Source organism: Danio rerio, chromosome 23, assembly GCF_052040795.2.
Source record: "Danio rerio strain M-AB ecotype USA chromosome 23, GRCz13ab, whole genome shotgun sequence".
Lineage (NCBI taxonomy): Eukaryota > Metazoa > Chordata > Actinopteri > Cypriniformes > Danionidae > Danio > Danio rerio.
Genome location: NC_141043.1, coordinates 12,271,951 through 12,293,965, shown reverse-complemented (window position 1 = coordinate 12,293,965; position 22,015 = coordinate 12,271,951). Strand labels below are relative to the sequence as shown.

Genomic DNA, 22,015 nt, shown 5'->3' with positions numbered 1-22,015 from the left:
TAATGTCATTCTTGTAGCTGGGTGGTTTAGTTCATAGAGTGTTATGCTTTAAAAACATGTATAGAAAAAAAATAAATATAAAAATATGTGAAATACTTTTGTAACTATATCTCTGCTAAAAAGGGGTGGGGCACTAACGCACTAATAAAAAAAAGATCCCTTTATAGTGACAATATGTTACATAAAAAAATAGGTGAACCACTTGAACGCAATGAACGCTCCACCGCCAAAAAGCCCAAAGCATAAGCGAACTTAAAATCTGCTTAGGGTCCCCGTATGCACCAAGAGTACATTAAGTAACTCAAATGCAATAATATTATGATGTATTGTTACTGAATTTGATTGAAGAAAAATGATCACTGCAGCAAAACACTCAATCACAATAAATAAATAAATAAAAAAAAAACAAATAAAAAGATAAAAAAGAAGAAAACGGAGGAAGAGAAAATACAGCAAGGAAAAAAGGTAAGTAAAAAAAATTAGAATAATCTTAATTAGGCTATATTACACAAAAGCTGCTATTCTTTAACATTGCAGGAAAGTTAATGTATTGCAAATAGCTTTGCAAGCTTAATACATCATATTATTTAGCTTGTATAGATCAAAGTTATGTTTCTATTTCTATATATGAAAATTTGTAATACAAATAAGCTTCTGTTTTATAAACTTGGTATTGAAATAGTTTCTTTTTATCCGGTTGAGTATGAGGCATATAATTGCAGTCAGTGAATATACCTTAATTTACATATTCAGAGGTGGGTAAAGTATACAAAATCTATGCTCAAGTAAAAGTACAAGTACTTGCGGAAATTTGTACTCAAGTAAAAGTTACTAGAGTAAGAGTAAAAAAGCATCTGCACTGTAAAAGCAAACATGGTATTTAATTAAAAATATTAAATTGACCTTAATCAGTTTTTATCAACCTGCTATTAACACTCACTTTTAGTAAGTTACTTGTACTTTGAGGTTGAAAAATCTTACCAGCTCAGTCTACTTGAGCTGGATTAATTTAGAAAAAGTAAGTTTATGACACTGTGGGCATGCGCAGATCAATCAATCATCCCCAACCAATCAAGCTGCTTCGTAAGGCGGGTCTTGGCGTGGCGGGATTCGTAATTTTGCAAACGGTATGTCACCGCAACTGACCAACCAGATGAAGCTGGATATCATTGAGCTGGACCTAAACATCGCTTCAACGGCACTTGTGATTATCGTCAGCATAACAGCGATTCTTGTGCTTGGCACAATCATTTGGTGAGTAAATATTTTAATTTACCCTTGCGCAGATCGTTTTGTTTCTGTGTCAGCGCCAGTGTTTTGTGCCTGCTAGTAATGATGTGTGTAGTAATGTCGGCTAACGCTAGCTAACTATATTATGGACATAACGTGGCTATATTTTGATGAAACTTGGTCAATACTTTATTATTTTCAAGACTTTTGTCACGTTAAAATTGAGGAAAAACTTTAGTGTAGCAGTAACGTTAACTGTCGCTCGCGCCGTACCTGCCATGTTAGCATATGTCAGTAACATTTGTCATCGAGTACTGACTAGCAGCTAGCATGATGATGACAGACTGATCCCGGCGGTTTGGGAGTTTCCTGAGTTTTATAACTGTTGTTTGTAAGCTCAGGCAGAACATCAGAACAAGTCTGGATGTATAATTTTATTTTAAAATAGTCTATAAAGACTATGCTAATTTTAGCTACCAGCAATAACAGTCTGTGCTTATCAAAAACAGGATTAATGTTACCACTCTGTGTTGACATATGATTGGGGATATCACCACAGTCAACTAACTTAATGTTATTTTATTTAACACTTCGCACTTCATAGTCAATATTCGTAGCTGTGCTGTTTCCATGTTTACCATAGGACCCACTACCCAGATCAGTCTTGGTTTGTTACAGACAAGAGTGTTTAAATGTCTGAAAAGATCTTTACACTCAGTTTATCATAGTCTGCTATGATAGGGAACATATATACTGGGAGCTGTCATTGTGGGTTATAGGCCTATGTTACAGCTTTCACATGTACTTGGTTGTGCTAAATTGTTGTATTTTTATTTAACAGTTTCCTTCCAGGCACAAGCAGATGGTGATCAATCCACACATTCCATAATCCCAGCAATAAAAGGTATTTTCAACTAATAACTGTATTATTATTGCATGCTAAAGTAAAAGTTATGCTTACATCAGAGCAATTGGATTACAACAAAAGCTAAGAAAATATTGTGTTGAAATTATTTCATTATAGTATATTTCATCATACAGAATATTTTATGCATATTTTGAATTTCAAATATTTGATGTAATTAGTATTTCTGGACTGTCTCTATAGATATTGTGGGTTCGATTTATAGTCCATCATACCCAGGACTACAGTTCCCTTGATGTCTAACCACATAAGCGAGTCATTTACCATTTACTTTTTGTACTGCTGTGTTCACTTGTCTTAAAGAAGTTCATTGATTAAAAGCTTGATAATTAGATTTTTGCAAGGATTTAGTTTTTCCTATAGCTCTGGTATTTCAAATCTGATACTGCATTTGAGTGTTTTTGTCTTTATGTTGCTAGGTTTGATGCCAAAATGATCTTTTCTTTCTTTTCAGATTTTCAAACAGTTATCAAAATGGACCAGAGGTTGTTACTGAGAGTCATCATCGCTGAAGATGATATAAGTAAGTTGACTTTAATTAAGAGACCACAGTCCATTGAAGAATTCAAAGTGCAACTTGTGGATAAACCGTCACTGCAGTATGACTTTAAACTGCAGTATGAAGATCAAGACTCCAATAATGCCCTCTGCAATTTGACTGAAATAACTGATTTACCTGAATCACATCCCTCTTGTGACTCTCCATTTAACAGCATTGTCATCACCCACCACAACATTAGACACTGAGGGCAGCACAGCAGACACTGAGATCCTGTCGCCTGTAGGAGCATCACCATCGCTAAGACAACAGTGGCCAGAATTCTTTGACATACCCAATTAGCACATATCACAGAGAGACAGGTAAGCAATTTTTGTTCTCAACCAATAAAATAATGCAAATAAACATAAATTCAAGGTGTGTGACTAGAAATCCAAACACTTGTTGGAATGTTAATCCCTCTGCCACCTCTCCATCCCTACCCATTTCTCTCTACTTTTTCAGGTGTTTGCTGAGTTTAATGGAATCGCCAGTAAGAATCTTGAGAGAGACTTCTTTGAGGCTCTGGACCAGGATGCCCCACGGTTCATTGAACTTTTCAAAACAAAAAAGGGAACTGTTGGCCAGAAACTCAGGGAGCTGATGCAGCACATGAGCTGGATGGTAAGTAGGTTTATTTTGCTTTTGATCTGTGTGATAGTTCATCAATTAAGTTCTAAATGAGACCATCCAGACCAACCTATTTTATTTCCTGTCTGGTTGTGCCTTGCAAATTACTCTGTTAACTGGTCTTTTCTCGCTCTGTGTATTATTAGACACCAAACGTCACAGCACTTCGCTGTGTTGTCCTCAAAGGCATTCCCATTTTACTCGGTGATGACTCCAGTGAATTCTACAAGACTTGCTCTGTAAGTACTTGCACATAAGAAAAAGTTTGGTCTTGTAGAACACTTAGAATTGAAGACAAGGAGACTTGGTTCTTTCTTCAGCAGGATTCTTTTTTGAGAACATGAGCTGCTGCAGTCAAGTGTGATCAAGGCACAACAAAAGGGTTAAATATATCATATAATTTTATTGACAAGTACACATTTCCATTGCCAACACTTAGTGTCAGATAACTTAAGGACATTGCTATTGCTACAGTTTCTATGACTGCTCCACAGATTTCATGTTGCAAATTTTACACACACACACACACACACACACACACACACACACACACACACACACACACACTTTACCAAAATAAAAGAGGAATTAAAATGAAAACTAAAATTTACAATTTTAATTTGAGTTGTCACTATTATTGCGTGAGCGTTAATAAAGAGCTTTTGTAAAACTATTTGTAGTTTCTTTTTTACGTTTGGCTTTTCATTTTAATATTGGCTGTCTTGCCTCGAGACTGTAGTGAAAATGAAATGTGAAATCACCAATTGCATTTTATTTTTCAATTTGACAGGGGTGGTGCAGTGTCACCATGAGAATGAAATCATTTCATTGTCAATTTTGTCACACATTTTGCATACAGTTTTCTCTAATGAAATCGTTAATCTGGTTTTAATTTTCATTTTAGTCATTTAATTTATTTAAATTTGGCAGAAAATGTCTTCCATAGATCTTAAACATATTCTTAAATTTGTAATCCTACAGTCTGCATGAACATAAAACTATACCTGCGTTGACATAGATGTAATTCTATCTGCTCAATATACAATATACATTTTGTACAGTGATTGATGTATTTTGTAGGTTGAAAAGTCAGTGTCATTCTTTGAGGATGTATAGACCTTTTTAGCTTTAGTTTAACCATAACAAATACATTTTGTTTGCTTTATTGTTACAATCCAGTGTGAAAACATATTTAAAACCATATTCTCTTATAACATTACAACACTAAAAAAGAATGTTTTAGAATAGCATAAATTGCAATGCTGAAGAATGTGTGTCTTTTAGGATACAGAGAGAGACGAGGCCCTAGAATGCATCACTGTTGGTGTGCTGACAGTTGTCAGTGAAGGTAGTCCTCACGAGGGTCAAAGCTCAGTGGACCTCCAGCCCATCTCCACTGCCATCATTCTGGAGGGAGTTATTGTCATGGATCATATTAAAAACTTGCCTCAGGCAGTTTGTCCTTTGTTTGGTCTTTCATATGCATTGCATTTGGATTACCCAAAATGCATGGCAAATACACTCAACTTCATTCAGACTGTGATGCTTGGACTCCCACCAAAACTGTTAACTCTGAAGAACAGTCTTCTGGGTTAGAACAGTAAAGAGCCGTCGGCTGTCAGATAGCACTTTGTAAGCTTTGCAGCCATTAATGTTCTCCTCTTATGAGAGAAAGTTTGATGCTTTCATGGAACTGTTCTCGCTTATTTAAGTTCTCAATGGAAAAAAAAAAGAATATTCCATTAAAGTCTACCATGTTATGCAGGTATGCTAATGATGGAAATAGTGCCACGTTGTGTTGCAATGAGTTGTTAGTTGTTATTACAACAAGTAAATGTTTACATTTGTTTTTTGGGAAAACTTTTAATGATTTTTTTATTTGTGTTGGTTTAATCCTTGGACTGCTCTCTTTGGGACACAAAAGTATTTGTTGTACTTTCGGTTTTGATCAGAAATGCATTGATTTTGCATGCACTGAAATCGTCCTGTAGTTACCTGTTTAATATTGGAAGACATGCATACAATTGGCTCACAGAAATGTTTTTATTTTATTTTATTTTTTATTTTTTTTCCTTGTCATTTTATACAGTTAAATCAAACCACAACTTGGTTGTTTAGCTGCTGTTTTGTACTTGAATGTGCATTGAATAAATTTTGTAATGGAGCTGAATCAAACCAGTGAGTGTTCTTTTAAATTATATGTTTGTGTTGTGCTTGCCTTTATCACATAGTAACAGCAAAAATAGATAAATGGGGAAGAGAAAAGGCCACATGTTGCAGCTAATTAAAGGAAATTGGTTTCTTTAATTTAAGTGAACTTGAAAAATGAGTGAGCAGAACTGATAGTGTTAAGTTGTAGGTATTTAGTAATTCTAAGTGGGGTTAAATTTATATCAAGCAATCAACACAAAATGAAAAAATTAAGTTAACACTAAGCATGGCTATTAAGTTACATGAACATAAAAAAACGTGTTAGTGGTACTACTTGATATAGTACTGCACACTTAAAAAAAACAAGCTTTTCTAACTCACTAATCTTAAGTTTACTTTGCTTAATTTTTTTGAGGCAACGAGTTTGCATACTTTTTTTAAGTAAGGTCAACTAATTACATTTTACAGTGTGATGAAACAATTACTCAAGTAAATAGTTACTAGTTACTTTTCATTATGTATGCAGTTGAAGTCAAAATTATTTACCCTCCTGTAATTTTTTTTTTTTAATATTTCCCTAATGATGTTTAACAGAGCAAGGAAGTTTTCACAGTACTTCCTATAGTATTTTATAATATTTTAGTTGATATTATTAGATCAACTTAAATAAAAGCAGTTTTTAATGTTTTTAAAACTATATGTTATGGTCAATATTATTATCCCCCTTACTGAATATTTTTTGACTGTCTACATCAATATTAATGATTTGCCTAATTACCCTAACTTGCTGAATTAACCTGGTTAAGCCTTTAAATGTCACTTTAAGCTGAATCTTGAAAAATACCAAGTCAAATATTATTTACAGTCATCATGGTGAAGATAAAAGAACAATTTTTATGTAAAAAATTATGTTTAAATGTTATTTTATAAATTATTAACAGTGTGAATGACTAATAAGTGCAGTTTTTCCATTAAACAGCAGTTTAGTCATCCCATAGTTACCATTATTAAGGTTTAAATTGGGATAATTTTGACAATGTCAGTTTGATGTACAGCGTGCCATGGCATGACATAAGTATAAACTCGCAGTACAACCTCGACTTTAGCCATCATTCCTACATAGGCGTGCAGGCTCTAACCGAAAGCAGGAGACGTGCAGCAACCTCTCGTGACACAACCTCTCCAATGCGGCGCCTCGCTATATTTGCAAACAAGTCATATGAATCATATTTATTAGCATTTGACTGTAATGGAGGAACGCCGCCAAATGTAGCAAAGGACGAGAAATTATTTTTCTCTAATACTTTACTCGAGTAAGAGTTAATTGTACTCAAAAAGTACACATTACCCGACAATTTTACTCAAGTAAATGTAACGACGTGAATGTAATTCGTTACTACCCACCTTTGTGCATGTAATTTCTTTCACTCTGCTGTCTTGACATTTGCCGCCATATTAACTGTGGCTTAAAAATAATAATTATAGGTTAGTGAAGGCTGCATGCAGCTAGGCTATTTTTTTGTTCCTGTCAGTTTTACATTTAATATCGTGCTAATACATTAGTACAGTTGAGATCAATGATTTGATTAAATTGTTTAGTTTTGTGGCAAGTAGCTGGGACTAGTAGTAACAAGTATCATGTAAGCAACATAACAAATACAATTGATAATTTGTGTTTTAGATGTATGATGTGTGAATAGGAAATTGACAATATTACAGGCTATTTGTTGCACTGAGGAACCTCAAAATAAAATTCTACTTAGGGTCACCTAGGGTTTGGGATGCCTTGGAATGATCTACAAACACCAAATGAAACCATCATGCTCACAGACAACCTAATATTTTCTAAAAGTCTGTTTAAGAAAAAAATGGCAACGTATAGAGACAGAAAGAAACTATTAATCTCTCTTTTTCTTTATTTTTATTACAGTTTTTACGATTAATGCAATGTCATTATAATATAATTACACAGGCCACAATTGACCCTTCACGTTTATGTATCCTCAGTGACTCACACTATTGAATGCGGTAGATATGGATGGCCATAGAGCTGAATAGGGGGCTCATAGCGCATCCGTGATGATGAAATCGGTGCGTGTTCAGTTCAGCGGCTGAGGAAGGAGTTTGGTGCGCGCATACGCCCCCTATACGCTCCTCTCCTCCTCTTCTCTCCTCTCATCCATCCATCCACCCGAGAGCTGCTCTTCCCCCTCCGCCCGCTCATTCATCCTCTCGGACAGTCAGTCTCCATCCTCTGACGGAGAACAGAAGCAGCAGGGCGGTGGCAGCCGAAGCCCTCAATGGTCGGCATTTGGACGGAAATCCGCGCGTCAAACCTGGAGAGACAGGTAGGGCTCTTTGTTGCCTTGTCATCCTCTGTATGCTCTCCATCCGCGAAGTGTGCACTGTAAACAGGCGGAATGATGCCCTCTTAGCGCTTAAAGCGAGGGTTCCGCTTAAATGTCCTTGTGGTTAGGCTAAAATCATGCGTTATTATACCAGTTGACATTTTGTACAGCAGGCCGGTGTTTTAACAAGGCTGTTTTGGTTACTTAACCACTACAGAAATGGGTTTATATGTGAAAGGATCCCTTTATACTGAACAATACGCGTGAAGATAAATGAGCGGCGCGTGCTTGTCAGCGCAGGTGGACTAGCCTATTTCACTAATAGCTGAGCGCTGATATTTAACCCGTAAATATATTCATTGCATTAGGAAATGTGAGGATTTTATGTGCTATATTTTTGCCTAACTATGTTATTGTGTTACGCGCGCAGTAGCATTTATCTTCGCAGCGTGAATGCGGTAGTAGAGAAGCTTGACTATAATTTAAACGTTGCTTACTGGTGACTCAGATGTCACTGAGGTGTCAGGGCTGTTTAATGAATAGAGGGTGTGGCACCGGGAGCAGCACGCGCGCTTCGTGCGTTTCGAGAAGCCAATTAGCTGAAAGCTGTTGAGACTTATGGAGAGCGCGCGAGTACATACGCTCCAGCGCGCACCGTGTTACTTTGCTATAACAGAGCGGACGGAGCACGCTGGGAGAAAAATGAACATTTGCCAACGTATTTGAGAGAAAAAAACAACAACAACAACAACTGGACTTGTTATTTGCTTGTTGGCGTATTTGTATTGTGTGACTTGCTTGTACTACGGCGTCCATGTGGTTCAAGCCAGATTTTTCTGGTATGTTTTCATTGAAGAGGCGAAGATGATTGCAGAAATAGAAGGGGATTGTAAAATGGTGTTTTCTAGGCTTGGAAAAGTAGCTGAAGACATTCTTACATAATAATCATTCTTATATGATATGAGAGACTGTATGATGCATTTTTTCAGCTATCAACGTTGTATATCTAAGATGCTCATGTTTTTCCTTGTAAATGTACAGTATACATACTGTATGGATAAATACAAACATATATAACCCAATATTTTGCATCAATTTACCTTGGGGGTAAATTACATGCAGGCTATTTCTAATGAAGTGATGTCAAGTCCTATTGTCTGTCTTCATTTTTCTTGTCTATATATTTACTTCTTTACAAAATCTTTTTGGATTTTTGTTTTTTTGCTTTTGGAGCAGGTTGTAAGACAAGTAATATATGTGTTGTATTTTATGTTCACAATAATGGGCTATATGGACAGCTAGTGCTTTTCAGCCAACCGTAAACATCTGGTCAAAGGTTTCTGTGACTGTTTAAAATTTTATAAGGTTTTATAAGGTTTTACAGCATCGACATCATGATGTTATTAAAACACAATCAGTTAAATAAACTTAAGCATTTATTTTGTTGTTCAAGCATAAAACGAGATGATAGACCGGTAACCATTAGCGCCATCAGTCAGCAGGCTAGCGCAGAAACTCTATTCAAGATACTGAGGTAAAATAAATTTTCATATTTTAGAGAGATGGCAATGGAATTGCCATCTCTTTAAAATATGAAAATGGAATTTAATGCTGCGCTTTTTGTCTGGTCTGAGGCCAACTTCATATCAAATATCTATCAGGCAGTGAAGATCAATTATTTTTAAATAAAGCAGATCTGAAACGTGGCGATTTTGTAATGGAAAGGCAATATTTTGTCCATCCACTTTTTAACCAATGTATTTTAGGAAGTATTATACAAAAAAAAAAAAATCATTAACCACTAACCAAACCAACCAGCAGTGTGTAAAAAAAAAAAAAAAAAAAAAAAGCAAAATTGATTTAAAGCTAAATTGGACAAAATGACTTTAATGAGCTTCACAATCGCACAAATCATTGTGAATAATTTAAATTTAAATAACAGGAAAAGTGTTTTGTCAAATATGGACATATGTTTTATTGTTTTCAGAATGTAGAGAGACTAATGTCATTCTCAGTGCTCCACATGAGTCACAATAACAATTAATTTTTAGTTACTGCAACTAGGGTAAACTACATTTTCTGCACAAATTCCACTATTAAACACAATAGTTTTTTTTCAAGTGTTCAACAAAAGCACGCACAATCACTAATCTCAAAATAGGACTCTCATTAAAGGTATAGTTAATGTTAAAAGTTTCCTTATGGTAAAATTAAGTTTTTACAGCAAAATGTCTCTAGAATTTTTTAACTTTTTGATTTCATGGATAATTTGTATAAATTTGTATGGTTTTATGCTTACATTTTAGTATGATTTGATCGTCCCCCAATGACATTATTTTTAAGGGTGGAGCTTGGGGACACCCCTTTTAAAAACTGTATGTTTTATACGAATGAACTAGTAGGAAGTCATACGAATCAGCTACTTTTTCACCAATACATAACATCAACTACCTGACAAAAGTCTTGTCGCCTACCCAAGTTTTAGGAACAAAAAAAATTAATTTGACTTCTAGTTGATCATTTGGTGTCAGAAGTGGCTTATATGAAAGTCAAAAGTCTCTAGATTACGCTTATTTTACCAAAATAAAATATGATCATGACTGAATTTTTAATTATCTACTTAGGACAGTAAGGTCTGACTTTGCTAAGACAAAGGTCTTGTCACTTAACAGAAATAATGTACAGTATAGAATATAATGTCATGGTGCAGTGGAAAAATAATTATTATTGTATATGACTCTCATGAGCTTGGAGGACGGCATCCATACATCTCTGCAATGACTCAAATAACTTACTAATAAAGTCTGGAATGGTAAAGAAAGCATTCTTGCAGGACTCTCAGAGTTCATCAAGATTCTTTGGATTCATCCTCAATGCCTCCTCCTTCATCTTACCACATGTTCAATAATGTTCATGTTTGGTGACTGGGCTGGCTAATCCTTGAGCATCTTGACCGTCTTTGCGCTCAGGAACTTTGATGTGAGGCTGAAGTATGAGTAAGAAGTATTATGCTATCCTGCTGAAGAATTTGCCCTCTCCTGTGGTTTGTAATGTAATGGGCAGCCCAAATGTCTTGATATCTCAGGCAGTTGATGTTGCCATCCACTCTGCTGATCTCTTGCATGCCCCCATACTGAATGTAACCCCAAACCATGATTTTTCCTTTGCCAAACTTTTCTAATTTGTGTGAGAATATTGGGTCCATGTGGGTTCCAATAGGTCTTCTGCAATATTTGTAATGGTTGGGATGCAGTTCAATAGAGTATTCAGTCATAAACTAGAAGTCAAGTTATTATTTGTTGCTTTTACAACTGAGATCAATGACAAGACTTTTGTCAGGTAGTGTAGTTATGTACTTTCTCATGAGATCAAGATGGTTTTTACTTCGGGAACCCAACTGTTCTGTTCTATAGATGTTTGGACATACAAATGTTGGATGTACATCAGCCAGACATCTTATGTTGTGAACATTTTGATCTGGAAAGCATTTAAGCGAGTTTATTCATCTGCAATACATGTCTAAAACATTCTCTCTCTGATGTAAAAAGTCCATTCAAATGAACATTATTTGAGACATTTGTAATTTTGTGTGTGAATCTTTTCTAAAGATGCTAATTACATGTTGCAGGCAATAATGAGATGTTTTGAAGACATCCAGAGCTCTTGAAGATGTACTATATTCTTACGGTGAAATTATACACATTTCTGTAATCATTGTGCTTATTCTCTTGTTCTTGAATAGTGATTTCTGATTTGAATTGTCATGGAAACATCCTGACATGATCACACATGACTGGGATGACCATGGGAATGTTATGGATGAGAAAATGCTTTTGTCAATCAATGAGAATGACTAAAAATCATGACGGCCACATTTAAGTAAGCATATATAGCAAAAACAGGCACACAATGGCCATCTACTTTAAACCTGAAAAATCAATTGTGACTTCATAAAAAAGAAAATCTAAAGAAAATGCGAGTGCTATAACGCTAAAGGCTTCTGGTGGGTTGCTAAAGCTTTAGTGTGTAGGTGGCAACTGGGGTATTCAAAAAGTCCGCCCCCTAGTCTCTGCGCCCTATATACTGTAGTCCTATCACTGGTGTAATTAAATCATTCAGTGCATTATTTGATCAAATGCTACATTTAAATCTGCTTTTGCACTTTGAGTGGTGTTGATATACTAGGTCATTTCTAGTCATATATATAGTATCTATACTATATACTATTATATATAGTATAGTAACGTTACAGTGTTTTCCACCATAATGAATTTGTGAATATTTTGTGCAAATGTGACCCTTGGCCACAAAATCAATGTTATGTTGTGCAATATATTTTTTGTAATAGTCAAGATTTTTTTGTAATGGCAAAAATCATTGTAGCATTGAGTAAAGACCATATTCCAAGAAGATATTTAGCATATTTCTTACTTTAAATACATAGAAACTCAATTTATAAATTATTAAATAAGTAACATGCATTGATAAGTACTATCATTACTAATAATATCAGTATTATCATTATTATTTTAATTGTTTATTACTATATATCAGAGTTGTGTCAGCATACTACACAATACAAGATGTGGGCCAAAAAGAAACTATTTTTAAAGAGTGCACTTTAAAGGGTTAAAGTTGACTTAGTCAATATTTGGACATTTTAAACCCTTAGATACCAGATTTTTAAATATAGTAGTTGTATCTCGCTAAATATTGTCCTGTCCTAACAAAAGTTTATCAATAGAAAGATTATTATTTAGCTTAAGCTTATTCAGTGATGTAAAAATCTCAATTTAAAAAAAAATTGACACCTACTGTATGACTGCTTTTATGGTCCAGGGTCACAAACGGGGTAAAAATGCAATAAAACATCATTAGTTCATTGGTTTTACAATGTTATAAGTCATAGCATTTAAATATTGGAAGTAGAAACTCATTTATTTTTTTCAATACGGACATTGATTTTTTTTTTCTGTTTAGGAATGGTAATGCTTTATTGACAGGGTTGTGAGCTCTGAGGTTGTTAATTGATTGCATATGACTTGATTGAACCCACTTATTTGCATTAATGCAGCTTATTTATTGATTTATTTTAAATGGTTAACCAGGAAATTTGTAAAAAAACTACATTACCCATGATACTGCACTGAAATTTCCATCATTTAGAGTTACAGCAAGCAAATCACGCCAAAAGAAACTTTTAACACTAGTGCTTCTACAGATACAGCTATCATCAACTCATTTCTCATTCGCTATTTTAATTTTGTCATTCGCAATATCTCACAAGACTGTAGTTCCCTCATTAAGGCATTTGACTGCATTTTCTATGTAAAATGAACACTATGGGCAGTAACAAATTACAAATAAAGTAACAAATTACAAATACTCAAACTACTGTAATTGAGTAGTTTTTTCTTAGGAATTGTAATTTACTAAGTTTTTTTTTTTAAATGTGCACTTTTCCTTTTCCTTGAGTTCATTTTTAGTGCAGTATTGGTACTTTTACTCCACTACTTTCCTTTAACCTGCAGTCACTACTTTATTTTTTATTGTCTATGGGGATTGGAAAAATCAGTCCTGTGATAACTGTCCAATCATGTCATACACAGAAGGTATCACATCATAATGAACTACCTCATGACATGGATGATTTAAAAATGTAGCAAACTGTTCGGAAGCATTAAAAGTGTTCAAGAAGATGTCCAAAAGCTTTACACGCATTGACCAAGAGACTGTTTAGATGCATGTCACTGATGAGAAGATGACTTATGGTTACTGTATGATGACCAAAATGGACTTAAACACTCAGCAGACACAAGACGTCAACATAATGTCAGATTGACGTTGTACTCCAATGTTGTGGGGACGTTACATTTTGTCTGAAAATGAAAATCGGGTTGACATCAGAACCCAGTGTAAGGCTGACGTCAGTGTCCAACCTAAAATCAACCAAATATCAGCGGCTAATGTTACAACTTGACGTTGTGTATAGACTTTACCACTATGACATCTATCAGATGTTATACTGTACGAATAAATATCAGTATTTGTCATTGGTACGTTGTTGGCTTAAGATGTTGGCTCAACGTTGGATTTTGGTCACTTTTTAACAGAACCTAAACTCAACCATATATCAAAATCATGTGATGTTTGCATCAGGCATCAAAATAACATTGTCCTTAGACACTGCATATAGGCATTAAATTTTAGTCACCTGACGTCACAACCTAATTTAATCTTAATCTGTGTGCATGCTGGGGAATAACTAAATGAACTACAGAATATTACCTTTACACACATCCACAAATTGCATGTAAATGTATCAGCTTTTTACAGCATAATGCTCACTACTCTTGAGTACTTTGAAAAGGGCTTTTTACTTTTACTTTGAGTAATATTTACAAATGATACTTTCACTCTACTTGCACTACATTTTAGGCAAGTAATGGTACTTTTACTAAAGTATAATTTTTTCAGTACTCTTTCCATCACTGACTATGGGGCAGTATACATATTTAAAAGGCCATTTTATTGACATATAGAAAATGTTTAAATTTATGACACCAAATAAATGACACAAAATAACTTGATGGCATCTATGATTTGTAATCAAAATATTAGGCTTCGCCTATCTATCTTCATATGAACAACTTTTCTGCCGTGCTCAGTTTGCTTGATAGCTCTTGAGTACTTGTGACACAGAGCTTTTGGGTTGCAAATTTAAACAAGAGATATTAAAACAATGTAAAATCAAGGTAAACAATGTATTTTACATTTTGTAAAAATGTAAGCCAAGGCACGTATTTCCAATGAGGCTGTTTTGGACTGAAATCTGTCACATGACAAGCTTAAAGAAACAACATTACTATAATCACATTTAAAAAATAAAAATAAAAAGACTTCACACATATGTAAACCCTGCTAGTGGTAAATCAGAATAGCTCTCTTTAAAAAAAGAGAGGATTTGAGATGTTATTCTTTAGCAGAATCTACAGTATGCTGAAGGGTCTAATATGCCAAATTGTAATGCTTTGGTTTAGAGGTTTATTCACTTCTTTCATCAAAAAACCCTAGGTGTGGGCATTTGTAATAGCAGGCACCGCTAATTAGCCAAAAACCAACTGTTTAACTCATGTCAAGGCTGTAGCAATACAAAACAGCAACAATTCTGCAAGGCATTTTTGTACCTCACTGTTTGGACTAATTGAGCACAGCATGCTATTAATGGCAAACTGCAAACATCCCGTCCTACACATGCCTCCAACATGCTCTCAGCGTTCCTATATAATGTCCCAGGAGCTCCTCTCTTGACGGTATGTTGCATTGTGCTGCATTTGATAGCATTCCATTGTAACTTGACTATTTCTGTTTTCACAACATTTTTTAACTGAAGGTGGATGTGTTGTACAGGCAATCTGGATGTGACTAGCCAAACGTGTCCTCTCACTAAACTGAACATTTAGGCTCATTAGGTACAATGGCTGCTTTGTTGTCCTGGTGGCAGATAGTCATTGGCTCTGTCCCAAAAGCCACCTATTCGGTTAACTCCAAACCCATATTTTGGGGACCTAATGCTGAATAAACTGGCAAACAGTGATGGGTACTTACTAAAAAGCTAATAATTAATAATAATTACTAATAGCATCATCATATAAATGTATTTAATTATTTTTAAAATTAATATGTCTGAAAAGTGGACACGTCCAGTGGCTGGCATGTCACCTCACAGAAACAAAGTCGCTGATTCGAGTCCCAGCTGGGTCAGTTGGCATTTCTATGCCTAGTTTGCATGTTTTCCCTCTGTTGGCATGGGTTTTCTCCGGGTGCTCCAGTTTCCCCCACAGTCTAAAGACATGAGTTAGGTAAACTGAATAAACTGAATTGTCTGAAGTGTATGTGTGTGAATGAGTGTATATGGATGATTCCCAGTACTGGGTTGCAGCTGGAAGGGCATCTGCTGTGTAAAACTTATGCTGGATAAGTAGGTGGTTCATTTCCCCTGATGAATGAAGGGACTACGCCAAAAGAAAATGAATGAATGAATGTTTTAAAAGTAATTCAATTACTCAAAAATTCAAAAAGAGAAGTCAATACGCTTTCAAACAAACCCTGGAGCGGTTCGTTTGTAGTGAGAATATGATCCCAACTAAAACAGACCCAACCGTAAAAAGTACTGTGCCTTTTTGGACTAATCTAGCTGCTGTCGTTCAATGCGCTGTGCATGAATGTGGAGGAAAAATATTTGTTGACAGTGCTTTGCCAACAATTTTGAACACGAGAGAGAGAGAGAGAGAGAGAGGGGGAGGGGGGGGGGGGCATTACCTGATAGATTGTTGGTAATATTTCCACTTTTCTGAAGTGACATGCAATGAATTAAAACACTGTTTTCCAGCCGCAGCTGCGCTTCATTCTTGAAATGTATATTTTGTCTAAAGGGATGTATACAATCTATATAGTATACTATGAGCAGGGATACAATCAGTCAGTGCGGTTTTACCTCCATAGTCAAAAGCGCCATTTGGTGTCTGCTGGTTTGTTTACTTGCAGGAGTTCCCGACCAATCGATAAGCAGCTTAGGAAATATGTTCAACAACAACTAGGCCAATGAGTGATGTGGATTTCGTCAACTTATTTGATTGGATGTTTCTGTGGTGTACTTTAAAACCATTGGCATTACAATTAATACAAATGGTAAAATATATTAGAAATATTTACAGGATAGTGGCTGATATAGTATAACTGCTGGAGTATACTTGTATTATAATAGTATAAATCCTGGGCAATGGGAGCCCACACTAAAATACATTATCCTTTTTCAAACCGGACTATGTAGTTGTGTATTTGTTTTTTCTTTAATAATAAATAACATTCATTTAAAAAATGACATGATGTGTTTACTTGTGTTATCTTTGACTAATATTTATATTAGTTTTATGATCTGAAACATTAATGTGTGACACAAAAGCGATAAAGTAAGAACAAAGGAGCAAACATTTTTTCACACTACTGTATATTTGTAAATTTAAAAAATACAATTACTTTGCTTCTCTGAATTGATCTATACAACAAGTATATTATAAGTAACTAATTAACTACAAAATAAAAGTAAAACCTCACATTAATTTTATTCAGTGGTTAATTCAATTACAGTAACCAATAGGCCAACACGAAATCTGCACATGCAGAAATCCACAGATTTCCCCATTGTATTTCCTTGTGTAAATGTGTGTAAATTTATATTTATTCTGTTTCTAAATCAATTTTACTAATATTATTGTGATATAATAATAGTAATATTAAATTGTTCATATGTTTTATTTACAATACAGTTTGTTAAGTAATATGTTCTGTGTTTTAGTAGAAAATAAGTGGATCTAATTGAATTTACATTGTAAAAATTTTTATAAAAGTTAAAAATGTATTATATTTAAGGTCCTATATTAAGTTTTTATTAATGATACTCCTAAAATCTCCATAAATCTGCAAATATTTTACAATATTCTGTGCAGAAACAGCAAAAAATGTCTGCAGATTCTGTCTGGCCCTACTTATAACACAACACTGCTGTCAGGTATAATGGTCTGCCATGGAGTGGAGTCTACATCAGCTCAAACCTGGCAAGAAGAAAGTTCAGGAAGAAAGGCGCTTGTAGGATATTCTTCAGAATCATGATAAATGAGACCCCCTACTGTCTACAGACCATCAAAAGACAACAAGATCACTTTAAGAACAACAACACCTGAGAGTGCAATGTGATCTTTAAAGTAATTCCATGATTATTGAAGTGATACAAGCTGTTTGTGCATGTGTAAGATTTGTAAAGTTTCAAAAACTAAAGTCTCAAATACAAACAGATATTATTATACAGGGATGGTTCACCCCCAAAAATAAAAATTTATAAAAATTGTACTCACTCTCAAGTGGTTGCAAACCATCATGGCTTTCTTTATTCTGATAAACAGAATAAAAACTGAAAAATGCCTCATTCAAACACACAAATGTAGTTTCAACCAGCGTTTATTGACTTTTGTATTAAACAACATAATCCTTTTGGTGGGTTTGGTCTGCTACGCTGCTGCAGAGCAAGAATGCAATATTTTGTTCTGTTCCTTCAAGATAATAAAGTAGGTCTTGTAAAGTAAGTAAAACCCTGTAGTAGATCTCTATACACTGTAAAAATGTTGGGTTTCACAGAATTCCTTCATGTTGTCCCAACACAAATCAATTAAGTCGTTTTTATAAATTGAAGTAGATTGAACTTAAAAAATTGAGTTGACCCCCCAAAAAATGAAGAATTGTGTTGATTTTGCTCATTTTAAATATGTAGTTTGAACAAGCACTAAAACTAATTGTCTGAGCGTAGGTGGCGCTGGGAAGGAGGAAGGGTAATTCATTCATTCATTAATTTTCTTGTCGGCTTAGTCCCTTTATTAATCCGGGGTCCCACAGCGGAATGAACCGGCAACTTATCCAGCAAGTTTTTATGCAGCGGATGCCCTTACAGCCGCAACCCATCTCTGGGAAAAATAAGGGTAATAATAGGTAAAATTCACACAGTATCTGCACCCAAGGTATTGTATGCAATATGTGCTTGTGCATTAGTAAGTACTCCTTTTGATAGGCCAATAAAAAAAGGGAACATGTTGTTGCAGCGCAGTGCATTTTGGGAGTTTGAGACACTGGAGCCTGGATTCTATTGATCTCTATAGGTTTATAGTATCATACAAACACTGAATTGTAATAACCTGGAAGCAGTCAGGCTGCAAATAAAGAAGAAAATCATAAATGGAAATGTTTTCTTGTGGCAGCTCATCGATATCCTCTGAAAAATAAGCTAGTTCATCTATTTGATATGCTCTCACTGTATCCATGCTGGGCTTCTCTAGTTCCATTTTAACATTGAAGACCGAATGATACAGAATGCACATTTTCAGCTTCACAGACACACAAAGTGCTTTTCTATTAAAGGGGATCTATCATGCAAAAATGACTTCTTTTATAAGGGGTTTAAACACAGTTGTGTGGCAACAGTAGCACACACACACACACACACACACACACACACACACACACACACACACACACACACACACACACACACACACACATATATATATATATATATATATATATATATATATATATATATATATATATATATATATATATATATATATATATATATATATATACAACAGTTCTGTCTGGATCTCATTTCTGATTGGCTGATAGTTGTGATAAATTTAAGTAATATCAGCATCCATACAGCCTCTTTATCCTTTGTGCATTACTCCGCCCAAATACAGCCAGGAACAAGCAGACACTACAGTTTGACAAATAATACTGCTGTTACACAACAAAATATACTTTTGAGGCTTTTTTAGTCGAGGATGTAGTTGTTTAGATTGCAACTATGTGGTTTATTTGCAAGAATAGTGCCTATTTTAAAATATTTACAATTTCTGAGAGACAGCTCGTCGGCGACAGTTGATTTCTGTCCACAAGATGGTGACAGAACCGCATAATAAGCCCCTACGCTTAGAAGATGTAACAGTCTGATTTCTAACTATAGTAGATCAAATCAATATTAAACTGGTAAGCACACCTGCCAACACTTTCGTTTTTCATGGGAGTATCCCGTATTTCAGACCAGTCTCCCGCAAACATCCAGTTTTTATTTCTATCTAAAAAACTCCCGTAATTTCACCCACCCCCCTCTTTGGTACAGTCTGTAAACTTAACACCCCCAGGTGTAGACTGTAACACTGTAAGAAGATATCTCTGTAGATGGATGGCATTTCATGTCACATTCAGCCTTATAATCTTAAAGTGTAATCAAAATCAGCTGTTTTGTCATCACTTTAGACACAGTCATTCAAACACTAGCTCTAAAGTAACGTTGGTCAATTAGTAACAGCTTCTGCTGTTTTGACGTCAGCTGCAGATATGAATGAATGCTGGAAGAAAGTAGATTGTGCCGTCGAACTGTTGTATAAATGCAACATCACACTTGTGGCAGTGTGCTTTGGCTGTATATCAGCACTGGTGGGGCTGTGAATGTAGCTTCCCACCAGTGCTGATATACAGCCATAGCACACTGCTACTCGTGTGATATTGCTCATATATATATATATATATATATATATATATATATATATATATATATATATATATATATATATATATATATATATATATATATATATATATATATATATATATATATATGTAATCACACTTTATAAACACAGTCTGCAGAAACACTTAGATTGACATTATCCCTTTGTGCGTGTCATCAGAGGGGGAAAGTCCTACCCATTAGTGACAATCTCTCCCTCATTAGCATAGGAAGTTAGTCTTGTTTTTGAATATGCCACTATGCTGACACATACATGTAAGCATTTATAGTGCCACCTGTTTTTGAAAAGAGCACGATTTAATTTGATTGTAAAGCAACAGTCATCAAAATGCCACAACTAGGATTAAACCCTGAAAGGGGCAGTTTCAAATTGTTATAAACATTATTTGTGTAGTATTATGAGCTGAAACTACACATACAGACTCTAGGGATATCAGAGACTTATTTTATATCCTTTAAAAAGGGGGTATTATAGGTCCCCCTTAAATATATTGATATTTAGACATTAGTCCATTTTATTATGAGTGTGTGTAAGGTGTTTTCAAAATGTATTACAATTAATTGGTCATCTTTTTCTGTGGTCATTTGCATTGGTTTACACCGTGTGCTTCTGTATGTGTTCACACACCTTGATATAGATTACCATTCTCTATAGTCGATTATTAGAGATTCATACCTGAACTACTAGATGAATGTCAGTATGCAAAGAAACAACTGTAACCTTTATACTTGCCGTAATACTGTTGCTGCTTCCACCAATGTCTTCATTGTAACATTTCTGTCATGCTTTTGAGGCATCATGGTATGTACAGCACAGCGTATTTCAGAACAATAAGCTTTGTTAAAACAGGATTCCTCATGTGTTCAAAGAGAATCTTGAATGCACTATTGATCTTTGTAAAAATAATGAAATAAAATTTTGTTGTAATGATTCACCGGTCACCGTAACATATCAAAATTAAACATTACACTAGGGCTGGGCGATGTTGCAATCTTAATAATTATTTTTCATATTGAATGATAACAATTAGCCCCCCTGAATTATTAGCCGCCCTGTTTATTTTTTCCCCTAATTTCTGTTTAATATAGAGAAGGTTTTCTCAACACATTTCTGAACATAATAGATTTAATAACTCATTTCTAATAACTGATTTATTTTATCTTTGCCATGATTACAGTAAATAATATTTAACTAGATATTTTTCATAACACTTCTATATAGCCTAAGTCAGGGGTTCCCAAACTTTACAGCACGCGACCCCTAAAATAACAATACCAGTGACTCGCGACCCCCAATATCCTCTGAGGTGGTTATAAATACAGAAAACTTGCATGGAATGGCGCACTCACACACCAATAGACCAAAGTCTATTCTTCGTTTAATTTTTTTTTATGTATGTCAGTGCTGTAAATGGGCCAGAAAGTTTAAGCTGGTGTTATAAAATCAATCTGCTGCATCTGATGCTATTGCTGTCTTTAATATAATGTATTTACCCCAGGGGTCGCAATCCAATAGAACTAGTAAAAAAGCTACTATAGTAACTATAAATGACTGTTTTATTCTCTTCAGTTGGTTATGGATAAAATATGGTAATTCTTATGGCCTAACAATAATAAGTAGATTTTTGGAAATCACCAGGCGACCCCCCTTCATTGTTCCGCGACCCCTCAAGGGGTCCCGACCCCCACTTTGAGAACCACTGGCCTAAGTGACATTTAAAGGCTTAACTAGGTTAATTAGGTTAACTAAGCAGGTTAAGGTAATTAAGCAAGTTATTGTATAATGATGGTTTGTTCTGTAAACTATTGAAAAAAAAATAGCTTAAAGGGGCTAATAACTTTTGTCCTTAAAATAGCTTTTAAAAAATAAACACTTTTTATTCTAGCCAAAATAAAACAAATAAGACTTTCTCCAGAATAAAAAATATTATCAGACACTCTGTGAACATTTCCTTGCTCTGTATAACATTTTGAAAATATTTTAAAAAGAAAGAAAAAAAAAATTAAAAGGGGGCTAATAATTCTGACTTCAATTCAACAAATCGTGTGTGTGT

General features: G+C 34.8%; 1 protein-coding gene and 1 long non-coding RNA gene across 51 annotated transcripts in view; both read left to right on the top strand.

The window, feature by feature from the left end:
- The first annotated feature begins 866 nt into the window (after nucleotides 1-866).
- On the top strand, nucleotides 867-5,930 carry LOC101883160 (uncharacterized). The gene is made up of 7 exons (NR_170138.1): nucleotides 867-1,254; nucleotides 2,072-2,134; nucleotides 2,610-2,678; nucleotides 2,869-3,016; nucleotides 3,159-3,317; nucleotides 3,470-3,562; nucleotides 4,608-5,930. It is a non-coding gene; the product is annotated as an uncharacterized LOC101883160 (long non-coding RNA).
- Nucleotides 5,931-7,712: 1,782 nt separating this feature from the next.
- Nucleotides 7,713-22,015, top strand: part of si:dkey-178k16.1 — a 151,129-nt gene continuing 136,826 nt past the window's right edge. For all 50 annotated transcript variants that reach the window (XR_015523222.1, XR_015523223.1, XR_015523229.1 and 47 more), the window contains exon 1: nucleotides 7,713-7,822. The gene's annotated coding sequence lies outside the window, so the exon portion shown is untranslated. The remainder of the gene's footprint in view (nucleotides 7,823-22,015) is intronic.